The sequence below is a fragment of the Callithrix jacchus genome, chromosome 5 (assembly GCF_049354715.1).
Source record: "Callithrix jacchus isolate 240 chromosome 5, calJac240_pri, whole genome shotgun sequence".
NCBI classification, from domain to species: Eukaryota; Metazoa; Chordata; class Mammalia; order Primates; family Cebidae; genus Callithrix; species Callithrix jacchus.
The window spans coordinates 160,074,532-160,101,705 of NC_133506.1; the positions used below are offsets into that span (position 1 = coordinate 160,074,532).

Below are 27,174 nucleotides of genomic sequence, written 5' to 3' on the forward strand. Positions count from 1 at the left end.
GGGCATCCCAGCCTAATGGTGGGAAAGATTAAGGAGCATCCACAATTAGCAGCCCAGCCTCCCTTATAAGAAAGACTAAAGCCACCAGTATGTGCTTACTATCACACTGCCTAAAAGGTCTTATTTTTAAAGACATTAGCAGGCATAGAATGAGACTTTTTAATTTTTTTATATTTATTTATTTAGAGACAGAGTCTCACTTTGTCACCCAGGCTGGAGTGCAGTGGCATGAACTCAGCTCACTGCAACCTTCGTTTCCCAGGTTCAAGCGATTCTCCTGCCTCAGCCTCCCAAGTAGCTGGGACTGCAGGCGTCCGCCACCATACTGTGCTAATTTTTTTTTTTTTTTTGTACTTTTAGTAGAAACAGGGTTTCACTATATTGACCAGGCTCGTCTCGAACTCCCGACCTTGTGATCCACCCGCCTTGGCCTCCCAAAGTGCTGGGATTACAGGCATGAGCCACCACACCCAGCTGGCTTTTTTATTTTTCATTTTTTTTCTATTTCTATTATTTTCCTATCTAATTATTTTTCTGTTTCTAGTTGCTGGGTCACAGACAGCAGCAAATTCCATCCCTTCGGGGTTATACCAGCTCATCTGCAGTAGGAGTAGAAATATCCAAGCTCTCAGTCTATACCACCTTGTGTTCTAGAGACGTGTCCCAAGCACATCTCTGGACATGAACCAGGGCAACCCAAGGCAGAGCTGGATTTCTGGGAGATTTTCTCTGTAAGCCCTGGACCTGCTTACCTGTAGGCCAGACTGCTTCAGGGTCACTGCCGCTCAGAAGAGCCTGGGGTCAGTTCAGCCGAAAGAATGACACAAGTCTCAGGTCTTGTGCCAACAATACACGTCTCTCTAAGAAGGAGAAATTTATTCAAGGTCCTGTTAGCAGTTTTCTCTCCTGCTGCCTTTCGGGATTATGGCTTTTCCTTTTTTTATTTTTTTAATTTCCCAAAACCAAGTTTGTTAAATCAAATCTTTACCCAATTCCTGGCCATTAACAAGGTTACTGCTATTTGGCCCTACACCCACTAGGTGTCCTCCAGTACTATGAGGATAAGGGGACTCTGTGAGGTCCCTGGGAGGGAAAGGAAAGTCAATTAGTGATCTCCGCAGCTGGGTATAAGCAAACTTTCCTGTCTATGGGCCCAGAAACCTCCATCTAGTTCTCCCACCAAAACTTTACAGGATTCTAATCCTCCTGATGGGATGAGAGGGGATTATTAGCCAACAGAGAGGGCAGAGGCTGGGATGGGAATCCCTTGCTCAGAGACCCTCACCTCTAGGTCTTTACCTTACCTCGTGTTGAGAACAAGTGAGTATTGGGATAAGAACTCTGTGTCCATGGCAACCCGAAACAGAATCCTGGTGCTCTTGAGATTCTCGCAGAGTGGGGAATAGAACAAGCTGGGTTGGAGACTGCAGAGACTTAAAAACGGATGCTGTTCTGTCACACATACAGATAGTCATTAAATAAGATGAGGGGGAGGGCATGGGGTAGAGGAGAATGTACCAAAAGTAAAGACCCCAGGGTAATAACCTCAGAGCAGAGATATCTCTCCAGCCTTTTTTTTTTTTTAAATGTAATGGAGGGGTTTCTTCTTATTTACTCTGATGAAGAAAGTTACATCAATGGTTCAGCTTCCTTTGTGGGTTAGAGAAGATAACCAGAAGGCTCAATGTTTTCTAGACAATATTAAATTTGACTAGAATAGGCAAGGTTGATAGGACTGTGAGAAAACAAATAGTTGTACATTTAAAATACACTAATATTCTAGCTAGAAGAGAGAATTTTGAGTGTTTTTAAAGCAAAGAAATGGTAAATGTTTAAGGCAATGGATATGCTAATTATCATAATTTGATCATGATACTATGTATAAATGTACTGAAACATCACATTGTACTTCATAAATACGTGCAATTTATTGTGTCAACTACAATTTTGATTATAAGAAAAAATAAACTTCAATTGTAAGAAAACAACCCAACTTTTAAAAAATGTGTAAAATATGTGAACAGATACTTTAGATTTGCAATTGGCAAATAAGCAAATGAAAAGATGTTCATCATCACTAGCCATTAGAGGAATGTAGAAACCACCAGATAGCTATTAGAATACCTAAAATTAGAAAGATAGAGGGTTGACAAAGATAGAAACCGAAACTCTCATACAATGCCAGGAAGGTAAAATGCTAGATCCACTTTGGAAAAGAGTTCGGCAGTTTCTTAAGAAGTTAATTAGGTCTTTTTGTCCCCACTTCAACAAGTAGAGAACTTGGAAGTCATCACTCCCATCTTCACAACAGGAAAAAAGATAATCAAACTGAAAATCAACAACTTTTCTTAGATCTGTCAGAGAATAGAGGTCACAGACCAAACCACTTGCTCAAAAACTAGAGAGATGGGTGACTACAGAAAATCACAGTTTACAGGACAGCAGAAGCCACTAGAGCCAGTAATTGGTAGGAACACTTAAGTGGCAATCAATAAATTACTGGTGGCTGAGTGTGGCTTGAGAGTTAAAGACTCGCTGGAGTCCCGTTCTGGGATTTTACTTCCCAGAAAAGTTCATGAATTTCACTTCCAGGAACCCACCAGGTTCTCATGATGAAGGCTGAAGAGAATTTCCTCAGGCTTTTTAGGCAAGGAAAAGGGAAAAGCAACCATTTCAAACTATGCCCTAATTCGGGGACAGAGACAGTGAGTGGGTATAGCAACCCTTTTGAGTATGCCCAGAGCATTCTGTTCTCTGTGTAAAAGGCCTGCCCTAAAGAAAGACTGCTTTATCAGGGTCTTGTCTGACACAGGGGAAAAGCAGTAAGACAACTCTAAACCCCTCTAGTTTTCCTGCCCCACAAAAAAGGAAGGGAAAAAAGAAATAATTACTAATTCAACAGCATAAAAATTTACACCTAATGTCTAAGAGTATAGTTTGGGATCTTCACTTAGATATTTCTTCCATTTGAGGTTAATTTTTCTGTATGATGTGAGGAAGAGATCTAATTTCATTCATTTGTATGTGGATATCCAGGTGTCCCAGCACCACCTGCTGAAGAGACTGTTCTTTTCCACTGGATAGTCTTGGTACCCTTGTGGAAAATCAACTGACTTCAAATGTATGGATTTACTTCTGGACTCTCAGTTCCATTCCACTGACCTACGTGTCTGTCCTGATTCTAGTACGACACTATTTGAACCACTATAGCTTTATTGTAAGTTTTGAAATAATGAAGTGTGGACTCTGCAACTTCGTTGTTCTTCAAGATTGTTTTGGTTATTCAGAGTCCCTTGCATTTTCAAACAAATTTTAGGATCAGCAAGTCAATTTCTGGAAAAAGAAAAGCTAGGATTTTGATAGGAACTGAGCTGACTATGTAGGTCGATTTGTGGAGTACTGTCATCTGAACAGTTTTCCTTCATTCAGTGAGTACCGGATGTGTACCCATTCATTTAGGTCTTAATCACTTTCAATAATATTTTGTAGTCTTACATTTCTTTTGTTTTATTCTTAGCTTTTCAGTGCTGTTATAAATAAAACTAGTTTCTTAATTTCATTTCAGGCCACTCATGCTAGTATTTCTAAATATAACCAATTTTTGTACATTGACCTTGTATCTTTCGTGAACTAAATTGTTAACTCCAGAAGGTTTGCTGTTGTGGATTCCTTAGACTTTTTACATATAAGATTATCTGCAAAAAATATAGTTTCGCTTTTTCCATTCCAATCTAGATGTTTTTTATTTCTTTTCTTTCTTTTGCCTTGTTTTGTTTTTGGTTCAATTATCCTGGCTAGAACCTCCAGTACAATGTTGAATAGAAAAGCAAGAGCAGGCATCCTTGTCTTCTTCCTCATCTTAGGAGAAAAGCTTTAAGACTCTCACCACTAAGTTTAATGTTTGCTGATGGTTTTTCATAATCTTTACTAGATTACCTAAAGGTTTGTTTTTTTGTTGTTGTTATTGTTATTTACTTAGGGCATTTACCATATTTTTTAGTTCTTTTCTTTTTTTCTTGATCAGTCTAGCTAAGCTATCAATTTTGTTGATTTTTTTCCAAATAACTTTTGGTTTTGTTTATTTTCTCTATTGTTTTTCTGCTTGCTATTTTATTTATTTTCACTCTAATTTTTATTATATCCTGGCTTTACGTGCTTTCAGTTTGCTCTTCTTTTTGTAGTTTCTTTAGATGGAAAGTTAGGTTATTGAATGAGATCTTTCTTCTGTTCTAAATAAGAATTTACATCTATAAATTTCCCTTCACGCACTGTATCGGCTGCATTCCTTAAGTTTTGTGATGCGGAGTTCTTGTTTTCATTCATCTCAAAATATGTTCTGATTTCTCTTGGATTTATTCTTTGTCCAATTGATTATTTAAGTGTACACTGATTCATTTCCATATATTTGTGAATTTCCCAAATTTCCTTCTCTTTCTATTCTACCTTCATTTTATTACAGTTGAGAATATACTTTGTATTATTTAAATATTTCAAAAGTTATTGAGAGTTGTTTTATTGCCTAGTATATGGTCTTTGCTGGAGAATGTTCCATATGTTCTTATAAAGAATGTACACTCTGTTGTTGGATGGAGCATGCTGTAGATATCTGTTAAAACCAGTTGGTTTATAGTATTATTCAAGTCTTATATTTCCTTATGGATTGGCTGCCTGATTGTCTAGCTATTATTGAAAGTGGGGAATTTAAGTCCTCAGCTATTATTGCTGAATTTTTTCTTCCTTCAATTCTGTCAATGTTTTCTTCATGTATTTTAGGACTCTGTTACATGTTTTTGGTGGACTGATCCTTTTATTATTATAAAATGTCCTTTGTTGCTAATAAAAATTTTTGCCTTTAAGTCTATTTTTTTCTGATTTCATATCATGATTCCATCTCTTTCTCAGCTCTTTATTTCCTGTGGATTTGAGTTACTACCTAGTGTTCTTTCATTTCAGCCGGAATGACTCCCATTAGTATTTCTTATAGAGATATCTTCAAGCAACAAATTTTTTTAGTTTTGTTTACCAAAGAATGTTTTATGATACTTAATGTCTTATGTTTTTCCTTCAGTGTTGGAGGGTATTTTTGCCAGATATAGAACTCTTGATTAATAAGTCTCATTAGACCCTTAGTAGCCATCTTGATTATCACACCAACTGCCATGGCATCATGGGGGTTGTATACAAAGTAACCCTTATTTTACTTCATAATTGCCCCAGTATGCGACAGCAATTATCCTGGCAATTTGGATATGCTAGAAAGAAGCCATAATATGTTTCCTTTAAGTGAAAAGACGGAACTCCCTGACATTGTAAGAAAAGAAAAATATTACAGGCTGAGTAAGGACAAATCTTCTACCCATAAAATTGTGAAGAAGAACAAAGAAATTTGTGCTAATTTTGCTGTCACACCTCAAGCTGCAAAAGTTACAGCTACCAGCATAAGGGCTTAGTTGAGGTGGAAAAGACATTAAATTTGTAGGCAGAAAACAGGAACAAAAATGTCTTCTGTCAGCAATTAGGTTTGGTACTTTCAGCATTTTGTTTTGTTTTGTTTACATTTTTGTTAGCGTATTGTGTATCTCAATTTATCTATGCCTCAGGTAGCCATGATATTCAGTAACTGCCTCTGATTGTCTTCAACAAATATCCCCTGAACAAAGGCTGAGGGAGCTCCAAGTCAGGCCAATAAAGATAGTCTTGTCAGTGGGGTCTTCCTGGCACCTCTTAGTCAGGTCAGACAATGACATTTCTCTGGGAATAAGGCTTTGAATGAGTCACAACCCCTTTTTTGTTCCTTTCTGTGGCTCCCAGGAGCTTGTTTTTCACCAACATTGTAGGATATTGACTTTCAAGGCTACCATGGATCTGGAAGGATATGATAAGCATAGAGCAAGTAAGAACACTATAAAGCTCAACATTATCACCAAAATTTGCCTACATTCCTCAATAAATGCTTCAAGGTTGCTGCAAGTCTTTGGATATTTTCCAGAGCTCTGAAAAACTTGCTTCTATTTTTCCCAGTTGATTTTATGAAGAAATAAATTTTTGAAGGTTCCTAGCTTGCCATTTTTACTGACATCACTTCCAAATTCTCGGTTTTGTTGTCGTTGTTGTTTTTTGAGACAGAGTCTCACTCTGTTGCCCAGGCTGGAGTGCAGTAGTGTGATCTCAGCTCACTGCAACCTCTGGCTTCCAAGTTCAAGCAATTCTCCTGTCTTAGCCTCCTTAGTAGCTAGGATTACAGGTGTGTACCACCATGCCTGGCTAACTTTTATATTTTTAGTAGAGCTGGGGTTTCACCAAGTTGGCCAGGCAGGTCTCAAACTCCTGAATTCAGGGTATCCTCCCACCTTGGCCTCCCAAAGTGTTGAGATTACAGGTGTGAGCCACTGTGCCTGGCCCCAAATACACTTTAAATACATTTCTGAACTCACAAAAATGTAAAGGAAATACAAAATGATTACACACACACACACACACACACACACAATCTAGAGGAGAAACTAATGTCAAAACTAAAGTCATCAATCAACATAGAAGCCAGAGATGCCCTGGAAATATGCCCAAACCAAAAACCTAGGGCTTTGTTAGTTAACACTTTGGCTCCCTTAGGTAGTAAATCAAAACTGGGGCAATCAATAGGAAAATTAAAATACTTTTGTTTTAAAAAGCTGGGAATGAGATGTCAGGAGGTGACTTTGAAATGCTCTGACACATCCTGACTGAGAATCTAGAATTTTTTCTGATTGACTAATAGGATTTAAACTGACGAAGAAGGGAACTGAATCTCAGACCTCCACATAAATCCAGGCACCAAAATTGGCTATATATTTAGTAGAAAGGACAAAATTTGAAGGATATGAAAAGTGAACCAATTAACAAATCGGTCTCTGCAGGCAGTAGTTTAAAACATTAATAATTTTATTAGTCTTCCTAATGTTTTCTAATCAGCTTTACTCTCATACTGGAATGTGAATTCATACCATGCTCATAGTCCAAGAGACCGCAAACCAATAAATCAAACTAGAATGGTTCCCGATTGGTCCTACTTCCAGAGCGAAGCAGAAAACACGTAAATCATCTCAATCTTAGTCCCTCAATAAATCAAACTAGAATGGTTCCCGATTGGTCCTACTTCCAGAGCCAAGCAGAAAACACGTAAATCATCTCAATCTTAGTCCCTCAATAAATCAAACTAGAATGGTTCCCGATTGGTCCTACTTCCAGAGCCAAGCAGAAAACACGTAAATCATCTCAATTTTAGTCCTTCAATGTATCAAACTAGAATGGCCCCCGATTGGTCCTACTTCCAGAGCCAAGCAGAAAACAGGCAAATCATCTCAATCTTAGTCCCTCAATAAATCAAACTAGAATGGTTCCCGATTGGTCCTACTTCCAGAGCCAAGCAGAAAACACGTAAATCATCTCAATCTTAGTCCCTCAATAAATCAAACTAGAATGGCCCCCGATTGGTCCTACTTCCAGAGCCAAGCAGAAAACACGTAAATCATCTCAATCTTAGTCCTTCAATAAATCAAACTAGAATGGCCCCCGATTGGTCCTACTTCCAGAGCCAAGCAGAAAACACGTAAATCATCTCAATTTTAGTCCTTCAATAAATCAAACTAGAATGGCCCCCGATTGGTCCTACTTCCAGAGCCAAGCAGAAAACAGGCAAATCATCTCAATTTTAGTCCCTCAATAAATCAAACTAGAATGGTTCCCGATTGGTCCTACTTCCAGAGCCAAGCAGAAAACACGTAAATCATCTCAATTTTAGTCCCTCAATAAATCAAACTAGAATGGCCCCCGATTGGTCCTACTTCCAGAGCCAAGCAGAAAACAGGCAAATCATCTCAATCTTAGTCCCTCAGGATATCCAAAGTTAAAGTTTAGACAAATGCAAGCTATCTATAAAATTTAACAAAGTGTTGAAGGGTCAAACTACTATAAGCAGGAGTCAACAGAAACCATAAAAAGAACAACAAGACACAGAAAAATATAAATATTAAAATTATAACAAACTCTATACTCAGGAAGTAGGTTTAAAAGTACGTTTAAAGTGAAAAGATAGAGATCAGCACTGGGGAGCATTAAAAGGGGCCAGTGGTCCACTCTGGAACTTTAAAGTAGCAAGTCTCATGATAATTTTGTCTTAGGTAGTCTGCCTTTCAGTGGTAAAGAGAGAGGGGCAACCCTGAAGTGTCAAGGATCCATTTAGAGGCTACTACAAAGCTTAGGTGAGAGAGATTGATGGCCTGAAAACCAGGGTGGTAGTAAGAATTGAGAGGAGAGAAAGATTTGAGAAACAGCAGAAAAAATTAGCACAACTTGTAATTCACTAGCTATGTGGAAGACAGCCAAAGCAATCCTATGAAAAAGAATGAAGCTGGAGGTATCACGCTACCCAAATTCAAACAATCTACAAGGCTACAGTGACCAAAACAGCATGGCACTGGTACAAAAACAGACACATAGGCCAATGGAACAGGTTAGAGAGCCCAGAAACAAAGCTGCGTAGCTACAACCATCTGATCTTCGACAAAGCCAACAAAAACAAGCAATGGAGAAAGGACACCCTACTCGACAAATGGTGCTGGGATAACTGACTAGCCATATGCAGAAGACTGAAACTGAACCCCTTCCTTTCACCCCAAACAAAAATCAACCCATGATGGATAAAAGACTTAAATGGAAAACCTAAAACTATAAAATCCTAGAAGAGGACAGGCATGGTGGCTCACACCTGTAATCCCAGCCTGAGGCAGGCAGATCATGAGGTCAGGAGTTTGAGACCAGCCTGGCCAACATGGTGAAACCTTTAGTAGATATTTAGTATATCTACCAAAAATATAAAAATTAGATGGGCATGGTGGTGCACGCCTGTGCATGGGCATGGTGGTGCATTCCAGCTACTGGGGAGGTTGAGGCAGGAGAATCACTTGAACCCAGTAGGTGGATGTTGCAGTGAGGCGTTATCATACCACTGTACTCCAGCCTGGGTGGCAGAGCAAAAAAAAAAAAAAAAAAAAACGCTATAAACTCTCTGGGAGATAACCTAGGAAATACCATTCTGACATAGGACCTTGCAAAGATTTCATGAAGATGCTGAAAGCAATTGCAACAAAAACAAAAACAGACAAGTAGAAACTAATTAAACTAAAGAAGAGCTTCTGCAGAGCAAAACAAACTATCAACAGACTAAACAGACAGCCTACAGAATACGAAAAATTTTTTGCAAATTATGCTTCTGACAAAGGTCTAATATCCAGAATCCATAAGAAACTTAAACAAATCTACAAGCAAAAAACAACCTCATTTAAAAAAAGAGGGGAGCAAAGGACATGAACAGACACTTCTCAAAAGAAGACATACACACAGCTAACAAACATGATAAAATTCTCAACATCAGTAATCACTAGAGAAATGCAAATCAAAACTACAATGAGATACCATCACATAATAGTCAGAATGGCTCAAAAAATAGAAACTGGCAAAGTTGCAGAGGAAAGGGAATGCTTATACACTACAGGTGGGTATGTAAATTAGTTCAGCCATTATGGAAAGCAGTTTGGTGATTTCTCAAAGAACTAGGGAATTACCCTGCGACCCAGCAATCCTGTTACCGAGTATATACCCAAAGGAATATAAATCATTCTACCATAAAGACACGTGCATGCATGTGTTCATCACAGTACTATTCACAATAGCAAGGGCACAGATTTAACCTAGCTGCCTTTCAATGAATGGTGAACTGAATATAAAAATGTGGCACACATATACCATGGAATACTACGCAGCCATAAATTTAAACAAAGCAAGATCATGTCCTTCGCAGCAATGCAGATGGAGCTGGAGGCCACCCAGCTATAGCTTAAAAATTATTCTAAGCAAAAAAAAAAAAATTATTCTAAGCAAACTAACACAGGAACAGCCGAACAAAGACCACATGTTCTCACTTATAAGTGGGAGTTAAACACTGAGTACACATGGACATAATTATGGAAACAACAGACATTGGGGCTTATTTGAGGGTGGAGATTGGGAGGAGGGCTAGTATCAAAAACTACCTATAAGCTACCATGCTTATTATCTGAGTGACAAAATAATCTGTACATCAAACCCCCATGACACACAACTTGCATATATAACAAACCTGCACATGTATCCTGGAACCTAAAATAAAAATTAAAAATTAAATAAAATGTGCACACAAAAAATAAACTGGATTTAGGCATGCCTTTTTGTATATAAACATTGAGCTATTGGCACAGTTAAGAACCAACTGAATTATACCTCAGTAGATCAAAATAGCTAATATTGATGTAAAGATAATCAATACAGAAGACAAAATATTTCAGGTCAGATTTAGGATTTTTTTTTTTTTTTGAGATGGAGTCTTGCTCTGACACCCAGGCTGGAGTACAATGGCATGATCTTGGCTCACTGCAGCCTCCGCCTCCTGGGTTCAAGTGATGCTCTTGCCTCAGCCTCCTGAGTAGCTGAGATTACAGGTGCCCATTTCCATGCCTGGCTAAGTTTTATATTTTTAGTAGAGATGGAGTTTGGCTATGTTGGCCAGGCTGGCCACAAACTCCTGACCTCAGGTGATTCACCCACCTCAGCCTCCCAAAGGGCTGGCATTACAGGCGTGAGCCACCACGCCCAGCTCAGATTTAGGATTTTACATGAAATTATCACTGCTGGAAAACCAACAGATTATATATCGGATGGATCCCAGGAGATGTGTGAGGATTGACACAACGTGGAATAAACATTAAAAAAAAAAAGCTTCAACAGACCAGTTTGAGCAGTATAACAAATTCCAGAATGTGAGGACAGATCCTTTAAAATAACCCCATCAGACAAAAATGAAAAAAGAAAAAGGAATGAACAGAGCCTACATGGCATATGGGACACCATAAAGCAATCAAACATTTGAATTTTCAGTGTCCCAGAAGGCAAAGAGCAAACCAAGGGGATGGAAAAGCTATTTAACAAAGTAATAAAACTTTCCAAGTCTAGAAAGAGATTTAGACATGCAGATACAAGAAGCACAGATATCCCCAAACAGACATAATTCAAAAAGATATTCTCCATGGCACATTATAATCAAATTTTCAAAAATCAAAGACAGAGAAAATTCTAAAAACAGCAAGAGAAAAGTCTCTAGTCACATGTAAGGGAACCCCATCAGACTAACAGTTGATTTCTCAGAATAAGCCTTACAGGCCAAGAAAGAATGGGGTGATATATTTTAAGTTCAGAAAGAAAGAAACCATCAGCCAAGGATACTACATCCAGAAAACTTATCCTTCATAAATGGAGTTGAAATAATGTCTTGCCCAGATAAGCAAAAGCTGAGGGAATTAATCACCACTAGACCAGCTATATAAGAAGTGTGTAAGGGAATCCTACACCTGGAAGCAAAAGGATATCTATCATCATGGAAACACATGAAAGTATAAAACCCACTGGTAGAGCAAGCACACAAATAAGGAAGACAATCCAAAGGTTATCACTAAAGATAACCACCAATTCACAATGATAAACAATAAGAGAGGAAGGAACAAAGGATATATAAAGCAACCAGAAATCCATTAATAAAATGACAGGAGCAGGACACGGTGGCTCACATCTGTAATCCCAGCACTTTGGGAGGCTGAGGCGAGCAGACCACCTGAGGTCAGGAGTTCAAGACCAGCCTGACCACTATGATGAAACCCCAGCTTTAAAAAAATAAATAAATAGGCCAGGCGTGGTGGCTCAAGCCTGTAATCCCAGCACTTTGGGAGGCCAAGGCGGGTGGATCACGAGGTCAAGACATCGAGACCATCCTGGTCAACATGGTGAAACCCTGTCTCTACTAAAAATGCAAAAAAAATTAGCTGGGCACGGTGGCGTGTGCCTGTAATCTCAGCTACTCAGGAGGCTGAGGCAGGAGAATTGCCTGAACCCAGGAGGCAGAGGTTGCGGTGAGCCGAGGTCGCACCATTGCCCTCCAGCCTGGGTAACAAGAGCGAAACTCCGTCTCAAAATAAATAAATAAATAAATAAAAAGTAAAATGACAGGAATAACCCTCACATATCAAATACAGTCTTCAATGTAAATGGATTAAACTTTCCATTGAAAAGACAGACTGGCTGAATGGATTATAAAAATAAACATGACCCAAATATATGCTGCCTACAAGAAACTCGCCTCACCTGTGGAGACATAAAGACCAAAAGGAAAGAAGTAGAAAAAGATATTCTGTGCAAAAGGAAACCGGAAGTGAGCAGGAACAGCTATGCTTATATCAGATAAAACAGACTTTAAGTCAAAAACAGTAAAAAGAGACGAGGATGATCATTATATGATGACATGGGGCTACGTTAGCAAGTGGATGTAACAGTTTGAAGCATATATGCACTCAATACTAGGATACCCAGATGTATAAAGCAAATACCATTAGACCTAAAGGGAGAGACAGACTCCAGTACAATAAAAGATGAGTACTTCAACACTCTACTCAGCATTAGATAATCCAGACAGAAAATTAACAAAGAAACACTGATTTTAAACTGTACTTTAGACCAAATAGGCCTAACAGACATTTATAGCACATTTCATTCAACAGTTACAGAATACACATACTTCTTCATCAGCACATGGAACATTCTCCAAGACAGACCATATATTAGGACACAGAATAAGTCTCAACAATTTTTTTGAAATCAAAATCATGTCAAGTATCCTCTCAGACCACAGTGAAATAGGATAGGAAATCAGTAACAAAGAAATTTTAGAATCTGTACAAATACATAAAAATGAAACATGCTCCTGAATGACCTGTAGGTCGAGGAAGAAATTAAAGAGGATATCAAAAAACGTCTTGAAACAGTCCAGGTGTGGTGGCTCATGCATGTAATTCCAGCACTTTGGGAGGCCAAGGTGGGTGGCTCGCTTGAGCACAGGAGTTTGAGACTGCCCTGGGCAACATAGTGAGATTCTGTGTCTACAGAAAAATACGACAGTTCACCAGGCATGCTAGTGCGTGCCTGTAATCCCAGCTACTCGGAAGGCTCAGGAAGAAGGATCGCTTGAACCCAGGAGGTGGAGGTTGCAGTGAGCCAAGACTGCACCCCAGCCTGAGCAACAGAGAGAGATCTTGTCTCAAAAAATAAAATGTCTTGAAAAAATGAAAATTGAAACACAACATACCAAAACCTATGGGATACAACCAAAGTGTGCTAGGAAGGAAGTTTATAGCAATATATTTTAAAAGCAGAAAGATTTCAAATAAACAAACTGATACACCCCAAAGAACTAGAAAAGCAAGAACAAAACAAACCCCAAATTAGTAGGACAGACATAATAAAGATCAGAGCAGACCGAAATGAAATAGATTTCTAAAACAACACAAAGAATCAATGAAACAAAAAATTTGTTTTTGAAAAGGTAAACAAAATAGATAAACTGTCAGCTAGACTAACCAGGGGGGAAAAAAAAAAGATGGCCCAAATAAACAAAATCCAAGATGAAAAAGAAGACACTACCAGGCACAGTGGCTCATGCCTGTAATCCCAGCATTTTGAGAGGCTGAGGCAGATGGGCTGCTTGAGCTCAGGAGAACAAGTCCAGCCTGGGCAACATGGCAAAACTCCATCTCTAAAAACAACACAGAAATTAGCTGGGTATGGTGGCATACACTTGTACTCCCACTACTCACAAGTCTGAAGTGGGAAGATTGCTTCAGCCCAGGAGGTTCAGGCTGCAGTGAGTCATGATCACACCACTGCACTCCAGCCTGGGTGATGGAGCAAGACCCTGTGTCAAAAAAATTAATAAATAAAAGTAGACATTACAGCTGACACCAAAGAAATACCAAAAGTCATCAGACACTATTATGAACAACTATATATTAATAAACTAGAAAACTTAGAGGAAATGCATAAATTCCTTGACACATACAAGCTACCATGATTGAATCAGGAACAAACAGAAAACCTGGACAGGGAAATCACGAATAATGAAAGTGAATTCATAGTAAAAAGTATCCCAGTGGCGAAAAGCTCAGGACCCAATGGCTTCACCGCTAATGATTTCACTACCAAATTCTACCAAACTTACAAAGACAAATTAACACCAATTCTCAAAGTATTCCAGAAAATTGAAAAGGAGGGAATTCTTCCTCATTCTACCCGGCTAGCAGTACCCTGATACCAAGCCCAGATAAAGAATGCAACAACAAAAAAGACAGTTACACTCTAATATCCCTGATAAACACAGATGTAAAAATCCTCAATAAAATACCAACCAACCGAATCCAACGGTACATCAAAAAGACAACACACCAGGATCAAGTATGATTTGTCCCCAAAATGCAAAGGTGGCTCCACATACACAGATCAACAAAGATGACATACCACATCAATAGAATAAAGGATAAAAACCGTATGATCATTTCAAGAGATGTAGTTTGATAAAATTCAAAATCTCTTCATGATAAAAACTCTCAACAGGCCGGGCGCAGTGGCTCAAGCCTGTAATCCCAGCACTTTGGGAGGCCGAGGCAGGTGGATCATGAGGTCAAGAGATCGAGACCATCCTGGTCAACATGGTGAAACCCGTTTCTACTAAAAATACAAAAAATTAGCTGGGCATGGTGGCGCGTGCCTGTAATCCCAGCTACTCAGGAGGCTGAGGCAGGAGAATTGCCTGAACCCAGGAGGCGGAGGTTGCGGTGAGCCGAGATCGCGCCATTGCACTCCAGCCTGGGTAACAAGAGCTAAACTCCGTCTCAAACAAAACAAAACAAAAAACTGTCAACAAACTAGGCATTGAAGGGGTATATTAATACCTTGACATAATAAAGGCTACGTATGACAAACCCACAGTTAACATCATACCATCATAGCCTTCAGCTTTTCCTCTAAAAACTGAAACAAAACAAGGATCTCTATTTTCGCCATTCCTATTCAACACAGTACTGGAAGTCTTGGCCAGTGCAATCAGGCAACAGAAACAAAAGGCACCCAAATTGGAAAAGAGGAAGTAAAACTGTCCCTCTTTGCAGATGACATGATCTTGTATCTAGAAAAACCTAGACTCCACCAAAAACTCTTAGATCGGATACATAAGTTCAATAAAGTTGTAGGATACAGCCGGGTACGATGGCTCATGCCCATAATCCTAGCACTTTAGGAGGCCAAGGCAGGAGGATCACTTAAGGTCAGGAGTTCAAGACCAGCCTGACCAATATGATGAAACCCTGTCTCTACTAAAAACATAAAAATTAGCTGGGCATGGTGGCATGTGCCTGTAGCCAGAAGCTACTCAGGAGGTTGAAACAGGAGAATTGCTTGAACGGAGGCAGAGGTTGCAGTGAGGTGAGATTGTGCCACTGCACTCCAGCCTAGGCTACAGAATAAGACTCCATCTCAAAAAAAAAAAAAAAAAAAGAAAAAGAAAAAAAGAAAGTTTTAGGATACAAAATCAACATACGAAAATTAGTAGCATTTCTGTATGTCAATAATAAACTAGCTGAGAAAGAAATCAACAGGAAATCCCATTTATAATAGCTACAAGAAAATAAAATACCTAGAAAAAGAATTTAACCAAATAAGTGAAAAACCTCTACAATGAAAACTAAAGAATATTGATGAAAGAAATTGAAGAGGACATAAAGAAATGGAAAGACAATCCATGCTCATGGATCAGAAAAAATTAATATTGTTAAAATGACCATACAACCCAAAGCAATCTACAGATTCAATAAAATCCCTATCAAAATACCAATGTAATTTTTCACAAAGTAATCCTAAAATTCATATGGAAAAAATTCTAAAATTCATATGGCACCAAAAATGAGCTCGAATAGCCAAAGCAATCCTAAGTAAAAAGAAAGCTGGAGACATTATACTATCTGACTTCAGATAGTAATAATACATCTTATTACAAGGCTCTAGTGACCAAAATAGCATGGTATTGGTATCAAAACAGGTATAAAATGAGACAAAATAAAAAACACAGAAGTAGATCCAACATTTACAGCCAATTGATTTTCAACATGGTGTCAAGGACACTCAATGGGGAAAGGACATTCTCTTCAATAAATGGTGCTGGGAAAATTGGATATCCATATGCAAAAGAATGCAACTAACTCCTACCTTTCACTATGTACAAAAATCAACTCAAGATGGATTAAAGGCTGGGCGCCATGGCTCACGCCTGTAATTCCAGTACTTTGGGAGGCCGAGGCAGGTGGATCACGAGGTCAAGAGATTGAGACCATCCTGGCCAACTCCCATCTCTACTAAAAATACAAAAATTAGCCGGGCGTTTGGCACGTGCCTGTAGTCCTAGCTACTTGGGAGGCTGAGGCGGAAGAATCACTTGAAGCTGGGAGGCGGAGGCTGCAGTAAGCCGAGACTGTGCCGCTGTGCACCAGCCTGGCAACAGAGCAAGACTCTGTCTCAAAAAAAAAAAAAAGGAAGGTGAATTAAAGACTTAAACATAAGGCCAGAAACCTTAAAACTAGTAGAAGAAAACATAGGAGCAGCATTTCAGGAGACTGGTAAACATTTTATGGCTAAGACTTCAAAAGCACAGGCAACAAAAAAGTAGACAAACTGGACTATATTAAACTAAAAAGCTTCTGCACATCAGAGGAGACAATGGAGTGAAAAGACAACCTGTTGAATGGAAGAAAATATTTGCAAACTATTCATCCAACAGAGAATTAATATCCAGAATACACAAGGAACTCAAACACCTCAACAGTAAAAAATAATAATAATTCCATTTAAAAGTGGGCAAAGAGTCAGGCATAATGGCTCATGCCTGTAATCCTAACACTTTGGGAGGCTTATGTAAGTGGACCACTTGAGCCCAGGAGTTTGAGACTAGCCTGGGCAACATAGCAAAACCCCATTTCTACAAAAAAATACAAAAATTAGGCTGGGTCTGGTGGCTCACGCCTGTAATCCCAGCACTTGGGGAGGCCAAGGTGATAGGATCACTTGAGCCCAAGAGTTCAAGACCAGCCTGGGCAACATAGTGAGACCTCATCTCTAACAAAAATTTAAAAAATGAGGTGGGATGATCACTTGACCCAGGAGGTTGAGGCTACAATGAGCAGTGATTGCACCACTGCACTCCCATCCGCATCTCAGAAACACATGCGCGCACACATACACACACACACACACACATTAGCTGGCCATAGTGGCATGTGCCTGTGATCTCAGCCATTCCAGAGGCTGAGGCAGGAGAATCATTGAGCCCAGGAAGTGGAGGCTGCAGTGACTCATGATTGCGCCACTGCACTCCAGCCTGGGCAACAGAGCAAAACCCTGACACCAATCAATCAATCAAGAGTGGCCAAAGGACATAAATAGATATTTCTCCAAAGAAGACATACAGGTATATGAAAAAATGCTCAATGTCACTAACCACAGGGAAATGCAAATTAAAACCACAATGAGATACCATGTTTACTCAGTGAGAATGGCTATGATTAAAAACACAAAATAGGCTGGGCATGGTGGCTCACGCCTGTAATCCCAGCACTTTGGGAGGCCGAGGCGGGCAGATCACCTGAGGTCAGGAGTTCAAGACCAGCCTGACCAACATGAAGAAACCCCGTCTCTACTAAAAATACAAAAAAAATTAGCTGGGTGTGGTGGAGCATGCCTATAACCACAGCTACTTGGGATGCTTAAGCAGGAGAATCGCTTGAACCTAGGAGGCGGAAGTATAATAGAGGACATCTGGGCCTTAATTCCACCCCCTGCCCAAGCCCCGACAGCCGGTGCCTAGTGGAGGGTCGACAAACAGTAGTCTGTATTATTACCACTCTCTCGGTGCAGTTCCAGCAAGGAGGGGTTCCACACCTCGTTGGCGACCAGTTCCCGAGCAGGGCTCCGAGCACCCTCTCGAGGCGGTGGTGCAAGGGCCCACGGGGGCTCTGAGGCTCCTCCCGGGCCTTGTGGGCCTTCACAGAAGTGGCAGGGCATTGGCACAAGCTCTTGAGGCTGCGCAGGCTGAAAGGTCCCTCGGGCATCCAGAAAGCTCGCCCGACACTCATCGGTGAGGTTAGGCCCCAGCTCGTATCCATGGAGGAGGAATTCGGTTTCCATGGACGAAGTCAACCGAAACGGCCGTTTTGAAGCCTGAGCGGATCTCCCATCAGGCCCCGCCCCCCGGCGTGGGCCCCGCCCCCCCGGCGTGGGCCCCGCCCCCCCGGCGTGGGCCCCGCCCCTGGCGCCAGGCTCGCTGGGCAGTACCTCCTCACAGAGGTCCCTCCCTTGGTTCCTTCCTTCTGCTAAATGATCAGGGAGTCTCAAGCACACACTCAACTGGGGACAGACCGTGAGCAGGTACCTTGGGGCCCCGACCTCCAAGAAGACAAGATAAGCAAGCGAAAGTCACTACCAGTGTGAAAACTGCTGGAATGAAGGGAAGAAGGGACAAGGATAGTCTCCTAGAGGGACATCTCTTTCAAAATAAAAGGGAGGGGCCGAGCGCGGTGGCTCTCTCCTGTAATCCCAGCACTTTGGGTAGCCGAGGAGGGTGGATCACTTGAGGTCAGGAGTTCGAGGCCAGCCAGGCCAACCCTCCCTACTAAAAATACCAAAATTAGCTGGGTGTGGTGGCGACACCTGTGGTCCCAGCTACTAGGGAGGCTGAGGCAGGAGAATCACTTGAACCCGGGAGGCGGAGGTTGCAGTGAGCCGAGATGGCGCCATTGCACTCCAGCCTGGGCGACAAGAGTGAAACTCAGTTTCAAATAAAATAAGATAAAATAAAAAAGAGAAAAGGTGAAATACAAACTTCATTGAAGCTGTGATGCTATAAAGGCCTCATCTAATGGTTTCTAGTTCCTCTGTGAAGCAGGGCAAAATTTTGAGGATAATTGAGAAGGTTTGAAATAGCCTTCAGTAGGATCAAAGAGAAGGTTGACTAAGGAAGTCTCTGTGAGGCAAGTAGCTTTCTTTGTCTTAAGTATGGTGTCTAACACATGGCAGGTACTTAATACATATTGAATGAATGAAGTGAATGAATAAATAATTTCCACATGGCCACAGAGCTGATCGTTAGTGTTGACCATGAGTTTACTGTGGTAGCATTGGTAACTTTATGTGTTCTTTGACCAAAAATGGCTGTACCATTCATTTCCTAAGGGGTAGGTCTGGAAGAGGCAGAGTTGGGATTTTGCCGGACGGGAATTATGAAAAGGGAATGGGGTGGAGATATTTAAGATGTAAGTTAGGGCCGGGCTGGTGGCTCATGCCTGTAATCCCAGCACTTTGGGAGGCCGAGGCGTGGATCACCTGAGGTCAGGAGTTCAAGACCAACCTGACCAACATGGAGAAAACCTGTCTGTCTGTACTAAAAATACAAAATTAGCCCAGCATGTTGGCACATGCCTGTAGCCCAGCTACTCAGGAGGCTGAGGCAGGACAATCGTTTGAACCTGGGAGACGGAGGTTGCAGTGATCTGAGATCATGCCAGGGCACTACAGCCTGGGCAACAAGAGCAAAACTCCGTCTAAAAAAAAAAAGATGTAAGTTAGGTGGCAGGTCATAAAATCTTCCACAGTTGGGGAGAAAATGAAGACAAGTGACTGCTGATGAGCAGAGAGTAAATGCGAAGGACAGGCTGGAGATTCTGACCTTGTTTGAGAATTGGCACGTTAAGAAGATAGGCTGGAAAGACTGGGGGTTGAGATTGAAGGATGAGATGTCAGACCATCATTTGAGAAGACAAAGCCGTTGCAGGTAATAAGGTCTAAGAGCATCCATAACTGAGTTGGAATGGATTTAAGTATTCTGAGATGAGAAGGTCTATTCATTGAAAGGCAAAGTGATTGGATGGTCCGATCACATGGCTGTTGGGATATCTGAGAAAGTTTCATTCTCTTCAAGACCCCATCCCTGGGACATACCCCAGCCCTACTCCCCTTACAGGACCTACACAGGATTTGCATTCACACTTCAATCTAAGCTCCAGAGCCTGAAGGGGCAATGGTGTGACTCTGGGCCAGAAGACAGGAGCAGGGCAGTGAGAGAAGAATGCAGTGGACATCTGCTCTATTTTTATTTTGACACCCAGCTTTTAGTCTCCCTTCTGGAAATGGTATCTCTATTGTCCTCCAGGAATTAGTACAGTGAGAATTACTCCTCTTCGTTAGTCTCAGTCTGTGTGCAGACTTAGACTTACAATCTTTCTTATTATGTTCCTACACCATGGGTAGCTATGTGACTCAGGCCTGGCAAAGGGAACCTTCTGTTTCTCTACCCCCAGTGCTTGGCTGAGAAATGGGCATGTGACTCAGCTGGAGCTGGTGAGGCACAATAAAGACTTCTCCATGGACTCTGGAGTGAGGCATCACGTTTTCAGCTGCATTTGAAGCTGGGAAGATACTGCCCTGAACTTGCAGGCAGCTGAGAATGAAACCAGCACAGAAGACAGAGAGCCAAGAAATGGAGACATACTGAATCCTGATGATGTCAGTTGCACCCTGTATTAATCTTGCTGCCTAAAGCCAGTCTGTATAGAGACTTTTCCGTTACATGAGTCAATATGTTCCTTTTTGTGTTTAGCTAAGTTGAATTGCATTCTACATCACTAAATCCAAATTATTCCTCACAGTACTAGAGGGGTTCTCTATTCCTGGCTTCTGCTTCTGAGCTAGCTCACTAAATGTGTGTTAATTTCCCTGTACCTCAGTTTTTCTTTCTGTCAAAGGGGTTGAACCATATATAGACTTGTAAGATTAACTGGTTAATAAATTTTAAAATATGAATCTGCTCTATCATATTGAGGCAAAAGAAACTTCACATTCATCTTTCTAATCAAATCTGGCTTTTGCCCTTGGTGATGAGGGTGGGCAGACATCGTGTATCAGTCATTACTGGAGACATTTTTCCCTCTTTAGCATGGTATACCTTTTCCAAAAAGATTGAGGAAAGAGCCTCTAGTCTTCAGTTCATTATAGTTGACCCCAAAGTTTCCAAATTCACAAAATATAGTAATTTCCTTGGCCGGGTACAGTGACTCACACCTATAATCCCCTCACTGTGGGAGGCCAAGGTGGCTGGATCGCTTGAGCCCAGCAGTTCAAAACTAGCCTAAGCAACATAGTAAGACCCTCAGCTCTACAAAAAGAAATAAATTTAAATTTAAAAAATTTTAAATATAGTAATTTCCTGAATTCAGGAATGAGAATCTGAGTTAGGAATTCCTGAAATCATAAATTGTTCTATACTTTTATGACATTTTGTTTGTATATTTTTAATAAAATAAGAAATGTTAAACTTAGTAAGAATTCAAAAATAACTCTGGGCTGGGTGTGGTGGCTCACGCTTCTAATCCCAGCACTTTGGGAGGCTGAGGTGGGCGGATCACCTAAGGCCAGGAGTTCAAGACCAGCCTGGCCAACATGGTGAAACCCTGTCTCTACTAAAAATACAAAAAAATTAGCCAGGTGTGGTGGTGGGCACCTGTAATCTCAGCTACTCAAAAGGCTGAAGCAAGAGAATTGCTTGAACCTGGGAGGCAGAGGTTGCAGTAAGCCAAGGTTGTGCCATTGCACTGTAGCCTGAGCAACAGAGTGAGACTGTCTCGAAATAAAATAACTGTGGCTTATAATAAATATTTAAACAATAAATAATTGAGTGAACAGCATTCATGAAATCATCTGTCAGAATTGCCTATGTAAGGCCAGGTGCAGTGGCTCACGCCTGTAATCCCAGCACTTTGGGAGGCCGAGGAAGGTGGATCACTTGAGGTCAGGAGTTCAAGACCAGCCTGGGCTACAGGGTGAAATCCCATCTCTACTGAAAAAAAATACCAAAATTTAGCTGGGCGTAGTGGCAGACACCTGTAATCCCAGCCATTCAAGAGGCTGAGGCAGGAGAATTGCTTGAACCTGGGAGGTGGAGGTTGCAGTGAGCCGAGATTGTGCCTCTGCACTGCAGCCTGGGCAACAAGAGTGAAACTCTGTCTCAAAAAAACAAAACAAAACACAAATTGCCAATTTAAGTACTTGTTTACTTCTAAAACTTGTGTTTTTGGCAATGTCACTCTTGGGATTTGCATAACAAATAGTGTGTGTATAAATTTACTAATTTTTATTTTATTTATAAGAACAACTTGCCGGGTGTGGTGGCTCACGCCTGTAATCCCAGCACTTTGGGAGGCCGAGGTGGGTGGATCACGAGGTCAAGAGCTCCAGACCATCCTGGTCAACATGGTGAAACCCCGTCTCTACTAAAAATACAAAAAATTAGCTGGGCATGGTGGCGCATCCCTGTAATCCCAGCTACTCAGGAGGCTGAGGCAGGAGAATTGCCTGAACCCAGGAGGGGGAGGTTGTGGTGAGCCGAGATCTCCCCGTTGCACTCCAGCCTGGGTAACAACAGTGAAACTCTGTCTCAAAAAAAAAGAACAACTCACTTAGCAGACGGGGCATGAACTCTTCCTTCTAACAGCTATAAACAAAGACTGTTTAAATCATGACTACTTTACTCCTATAGTAAGTAGATAGAGCAGGAATACCTATGAGAGAAATTCTTCCTCCAGTTCTTGCTAGCTCAGACTTCCTCCCACGCTAAATTACCATTATGGCTCCTCCTTAAGTTTTCATGATTGTCTGCCACTCTCAGTCCCCAGTAGAAAGTACAGACCTTGAATCTCAGAGACAGTGATCACAAGTCCCTGAACTGCTACTTGGCTTCCCCAATAAAAACTCAAACTTGGCCAGGAGCGGTGGCTGTAATCCCAGCACTTTGGGAGGCTGAGGCAGGCAGATCACCTGAGGTCAGGAGTTTGAGACCAGCCTGGCCAACATAGTGAAACTCCATCTCTACTAAAAATACAAAAATTAGCCCGGTGCGGTGGCACATGGCTACAGTCCCAGCTACTCAGGAGGCTGAAGCAGGAGAACTGCTTGAACCTGGGAGATGGAGGTTGCAGTGAGCAGAGATCATGCCATTGTATTCCAGCCTGGGGATGTTTCAAGACTCTCTCAAAAAAAATAATTAACTGAATACAAATAAAAACTTGTTCTTGTAATCCAAGGCAACTGATAGGCTCATTTAGGCTCTGGCTTCCAGTGACAATGAGTTCTAGATGACAAGCCTGAAAGAGAAGAGCCCCTCTCATTGTCTGGGCCCCTGCCCTAAGCCTGCGGTCTCAGGTTAGGGCTCACTGATAATCACTGCCATTCACCACTGGTGATTAACTCAATCGTCTCTCTGGAAATTCCAAAGACTTTAGGAGCTGTGTGTCAGGAATTAAGGACAAGGACCAAATATTTATTTGTTATGTAATAATATTAATAGCCAAAAATGTCAACACCCTTCATTGAATACTCTCATCTTTCACCACTGAGTTCTGATGCCATGTCTGTCATTTATATTTTCATATATTATTTGGGCACTTCCTAGGCTCTCTTCCATTTCATTAGCTTTTACATCTATCTCTGCACGAATAACACTGTTTAACTTTTTAATAATTCTTTAAATCTGGTAGAAGTTTCCCACTTTGGTGCTTTGTTTTTAAACATGCTTCTCCTCATTAATTGTAAGATTAGCTTGTTCAGTATGGTAAAAAAAAAAAAATCCTCTTGAATTTTTGTTGGAATTGCATCAAGTTTACGGATTAATTTTGGGAAAATTGACATCTTTATGATTCCATAACGATTATGTTGTTATTTTTAATAGTGTTTTTTGAAATTATGTTTTCTGATTTCTGGTATATAGGAATGCAATCTTTAAAAAAAAACTTTAAATATGTAAAAAAATTTAACTGAGTTTGTTAAAAAAAATTAAACAGTTCTTACTATTATCACCACCAGTGTATCACAAAAGCATTTCTATGTATTAAGACAAGCAGGAGCATCATGCCCAGATACCCCATTCCATTCCATTATCACCAGGATTCTTTAACATATGTACATTCTTCTCTGAACATTAAAAAAAGGGATTCACGGCCAGGCATGGTGGCTTACACCTGTAATCCCAGCATTTTGGGAGGCTGAGGCAGGCAGATCACAAGATCAGGAGTTCCAGACCAGCCTAGTCAATATGGTGAAACCCTGTCTCTACTAAAAATACAAAAATTAGCCAGGTGTGGTAGCCTGTAATCCCAGCTACTCGGGAGAGGGAGGCAGAAAAACCTGGGAGGCGGAGGTTGCAATGGGCCAATATTGTACCGCTGTACTCCAGTCTGGGTGACAGAGGGAGACTCCATCTTTAAAAAAAAGAGGGGGAGGATTCACTTTAAAACTTCTCAAATTTTAGTAGGTGAAGAGAAAAGGAGGCTATTTTGTTCCTAAGACATATATTTTTATTTCTCACAATTCCAGGCTTTCACATTTTATATTGTATAATATAGAAAAATTACTCTGACTAAAAATAGGAATACAACATTTCCACAAGGGCAAATTCACCCCAAAACACTGAGAATTCTAATTCTTTTTTTTTTTTTTTGAGACAAAGATTCACTCTTGTTACCCAGGCTGGAGTGCAATGGCGCTATCTTGGCTCACCGCAACCTCCACCTCCTGGGTTCAGGCAATTCTCCTGCCTCAGCCTCCTGAGTAGCTGGGATTACAGGCACGCGCCACCATGCGCAGCTACTTTTTTGTATTTTTAGTAGAGACAGGGTTTCACCATGTTGACCAGGATGGTCTCGATCTCTTGACCTCGTGATCCACGAGAATTCTAATTCTTAAAGAGAATAAAAATTAATGCCAGATGTGGTGGCTCACACCTGTACTCCCAACACTTTAGGATGCCAAGGCAGGTGGACCATGAGGTCAGGAGTTCAAGACTAGCCTGGTCAGAATGGTGAAACCTCGTCTCTACTAAAAATACAAAAAATTAACCAGACATGGTGGCGTGTGCCTGTAGTCCCAGCTACTTGGGGAGACTGAGGCAGAAGAATTGCTTGAACCCAGCAGGCAGAGTTTGCAGTGAGCCAGTTCCGTGCCACTGCACTCCAGCCTGGGTGACAGAACAAGACTTCGTTTCAAAAAAAAAATTAATTTTTAAAATGAGGATTTCACAATACAGGTAACACTAAAGTAACAGTTCTGAGACTGTGACCAGAGAATAGTGTTTCTTAATTTCTAAAAAGTTAATTATAGTTTATATATAAAAAATTATAGGCCGGGTGCGGTGGCTCAAGCCTGTAATCCCAGCACTTTGGGAGGCTGAGGCGGGTGGATCACGAGGTCAAGAGATCGAGACCATCCTGGTCAACAAGGTGAAACCCCGTCTCTACTAAAAATACAAAAAATTAGCTGGGCACGGTGGTGCGTGCCTGTAACCCCAGCTACTCAGGAGGCTGAGGCAGGAGAATTGCCTGAACCCAGGAGGCGGAGGTTGCGGTGAGCCGAGATCGCGCCATTGCACTCCAGCCTGGGTAACAAGAGCGAAACTCCGTCTCAAAAAAAAAAAAAAAAAAAAAATTATAGTTTCTTAATTTCTAAAAAATTAATAGGCTCACATGAAAGATGATATTCAGTAAAAGGTAGAAATAACTATCAGAGATACTGAAAAAAATATGAATCCTGGCTTGGAAAAACATATTCGATATTACAATGTAAAATAGTTAAGAAATGCTATTTTGTTAATTTCAGGGTTTTACCTTTTTTCCTACTTTCATTGCAAATTATGTATCACTCAAATTAATAACAGTTAAGCATTGACTATACAAGGGTGTGCAACATGCATTCAACCTTGAAGGTGGGAAAGAAAAGAGAATTCTCAAAAACATAGAAAACACCTTTTTAATGTACAAATTTTACAGAATCTCTAATACTAAGCAGATTCTCCCCAGCAAAGTGAATCTTTTCTCAATTTACAAAGGTCCAAGATATCTGAATACATGAAAAGCAAATTATTCTAGCACTGTTCTCTCTCAGTGTCCACAACGCCTCAGTAACCCACAGATTTTATTTTCAGTATTCTAATATTGTCTCCCTCTACTGTATAAAGGAAATCTAAAGATTTTATATTTATTTCCCTTAAGACATAATTAAGAAAACTTCTTTTAATTTGTTTTCCCCAGATAATTTTTTTTTTTTTTTTGAGATGGAGTCTCACACTGTCATCCAGGCTAGAGTGCAGTGGTGTGATCTCCGCTCACTGCAGCCTCTGCCTTCCAGGTTGAAGAGATTCTCCTGCCTCAGCCTCCCGAGTAGCTGGGATTACAGGCTCCCACCACCACACCCAGCTAATGTTTGTATTTTTTTAGTAGAGACGGGGTTTCACTATGTTGGCCAGGCTGGTCTACAAACTCCTGACCTTGTGATCAGCCCAGCTCAGCCTCCCAAAGTGCTGGGATTACAGGCGTGAGCCACGGCGCCCATCCCCAAATAGTTTTTAGAGTTAGTAGTCTAACGAGATTGTGTGTGTGTGTGTGTGTGTGTGTGTGTGTGTGTGTGTGTGTAATATATAAAATATGGAGATTCTAGGGTAGGGACAAGAAAAATAATCATCCTTGAGAAGAAATCCTTAGAATCTAAGTTCTTCAATTCAAAACTTAGAAAAAACTAAGCAAAGATGCACTAGTTTGGTTGGGAGTCAGAAGTGTATGTATGTCTCCTGGGCCAGGCTGAGCAATTTAGTTAACTAGGTACATTTAGGGAAAGATTTGGAGCCCATTAACCTCAGATTTTTTCTTTCCACTTGCAAAACTAAGAATAAAAATACTCTGCCAATGTCACAGGACTAAAACAGAACCCAATTTTGATTCATTCACTGAACTAAGCACCCACCGTGCAATGCACACGGCAAGGGCTGCCAAGTTTAGCAAATAAAAATACGGTACAGAATAATAAAAAATTAGGCCAGGTACGGTGGTAGCAATCCCAGCACTTTGGGAGGCTGAGGTGGGCGGATCACTTGAGGTCAGAAATTTGAGTCCAGCCTGGCCAACGTGGTGAAACCCCATCTCTACTAAAAATATAAAAATTAGTTGCGTGTGGTGGCACATGCCTATAATCCCAGCTACTCAGGATGCTGAGACAGGAGAATCGCTTGAACCAGGGTGGCAGAGGTTGCAGTGAGCCAAGATTGGGCCACTGCAGTCCAGCCTGGGTGACAGAGTGAGACTCTGTCTCAAAAAAAAAAAAAAAATTATTCCTTGTTTATCAGAAATACAAACTTAATTGAGC

General features: G+C 40.9%; 1 protein-coding gene across 16 annotated transcripts in view; it reads right to left on the reverse strand.

Annotated features, from left to right (window-relative positions):
* Positions 1 to 18,174, reverse strand: part of LOC100398471 (phosphatidylinositol 3,4,5-trisphosphate 3-phosphatase TPTE2) — a 112,511-nt gene extending 94,337 nt beyond the window's left edge. For 13 of the 16 annotated variants that reach the window (XR_013536224.1, XM_035302535.3, XM_054256809.2 and 10 more), the window contains exon 1: positions 753 to 18,174. The gene's annotated coding sequence lies outside the window, so the exon portion shown is untranslated. The remainder of the gene's footprint in view (positions 1 to 752) is intronic. The other 3 variants (XM_054256808.2, XM_054256806.2, XM_054256804.2) reach the window with 3 other exon arrangements.
* Between the last annotated feature and the right edge of the window lie 9,000 nt (positions 18,175 to 27,174).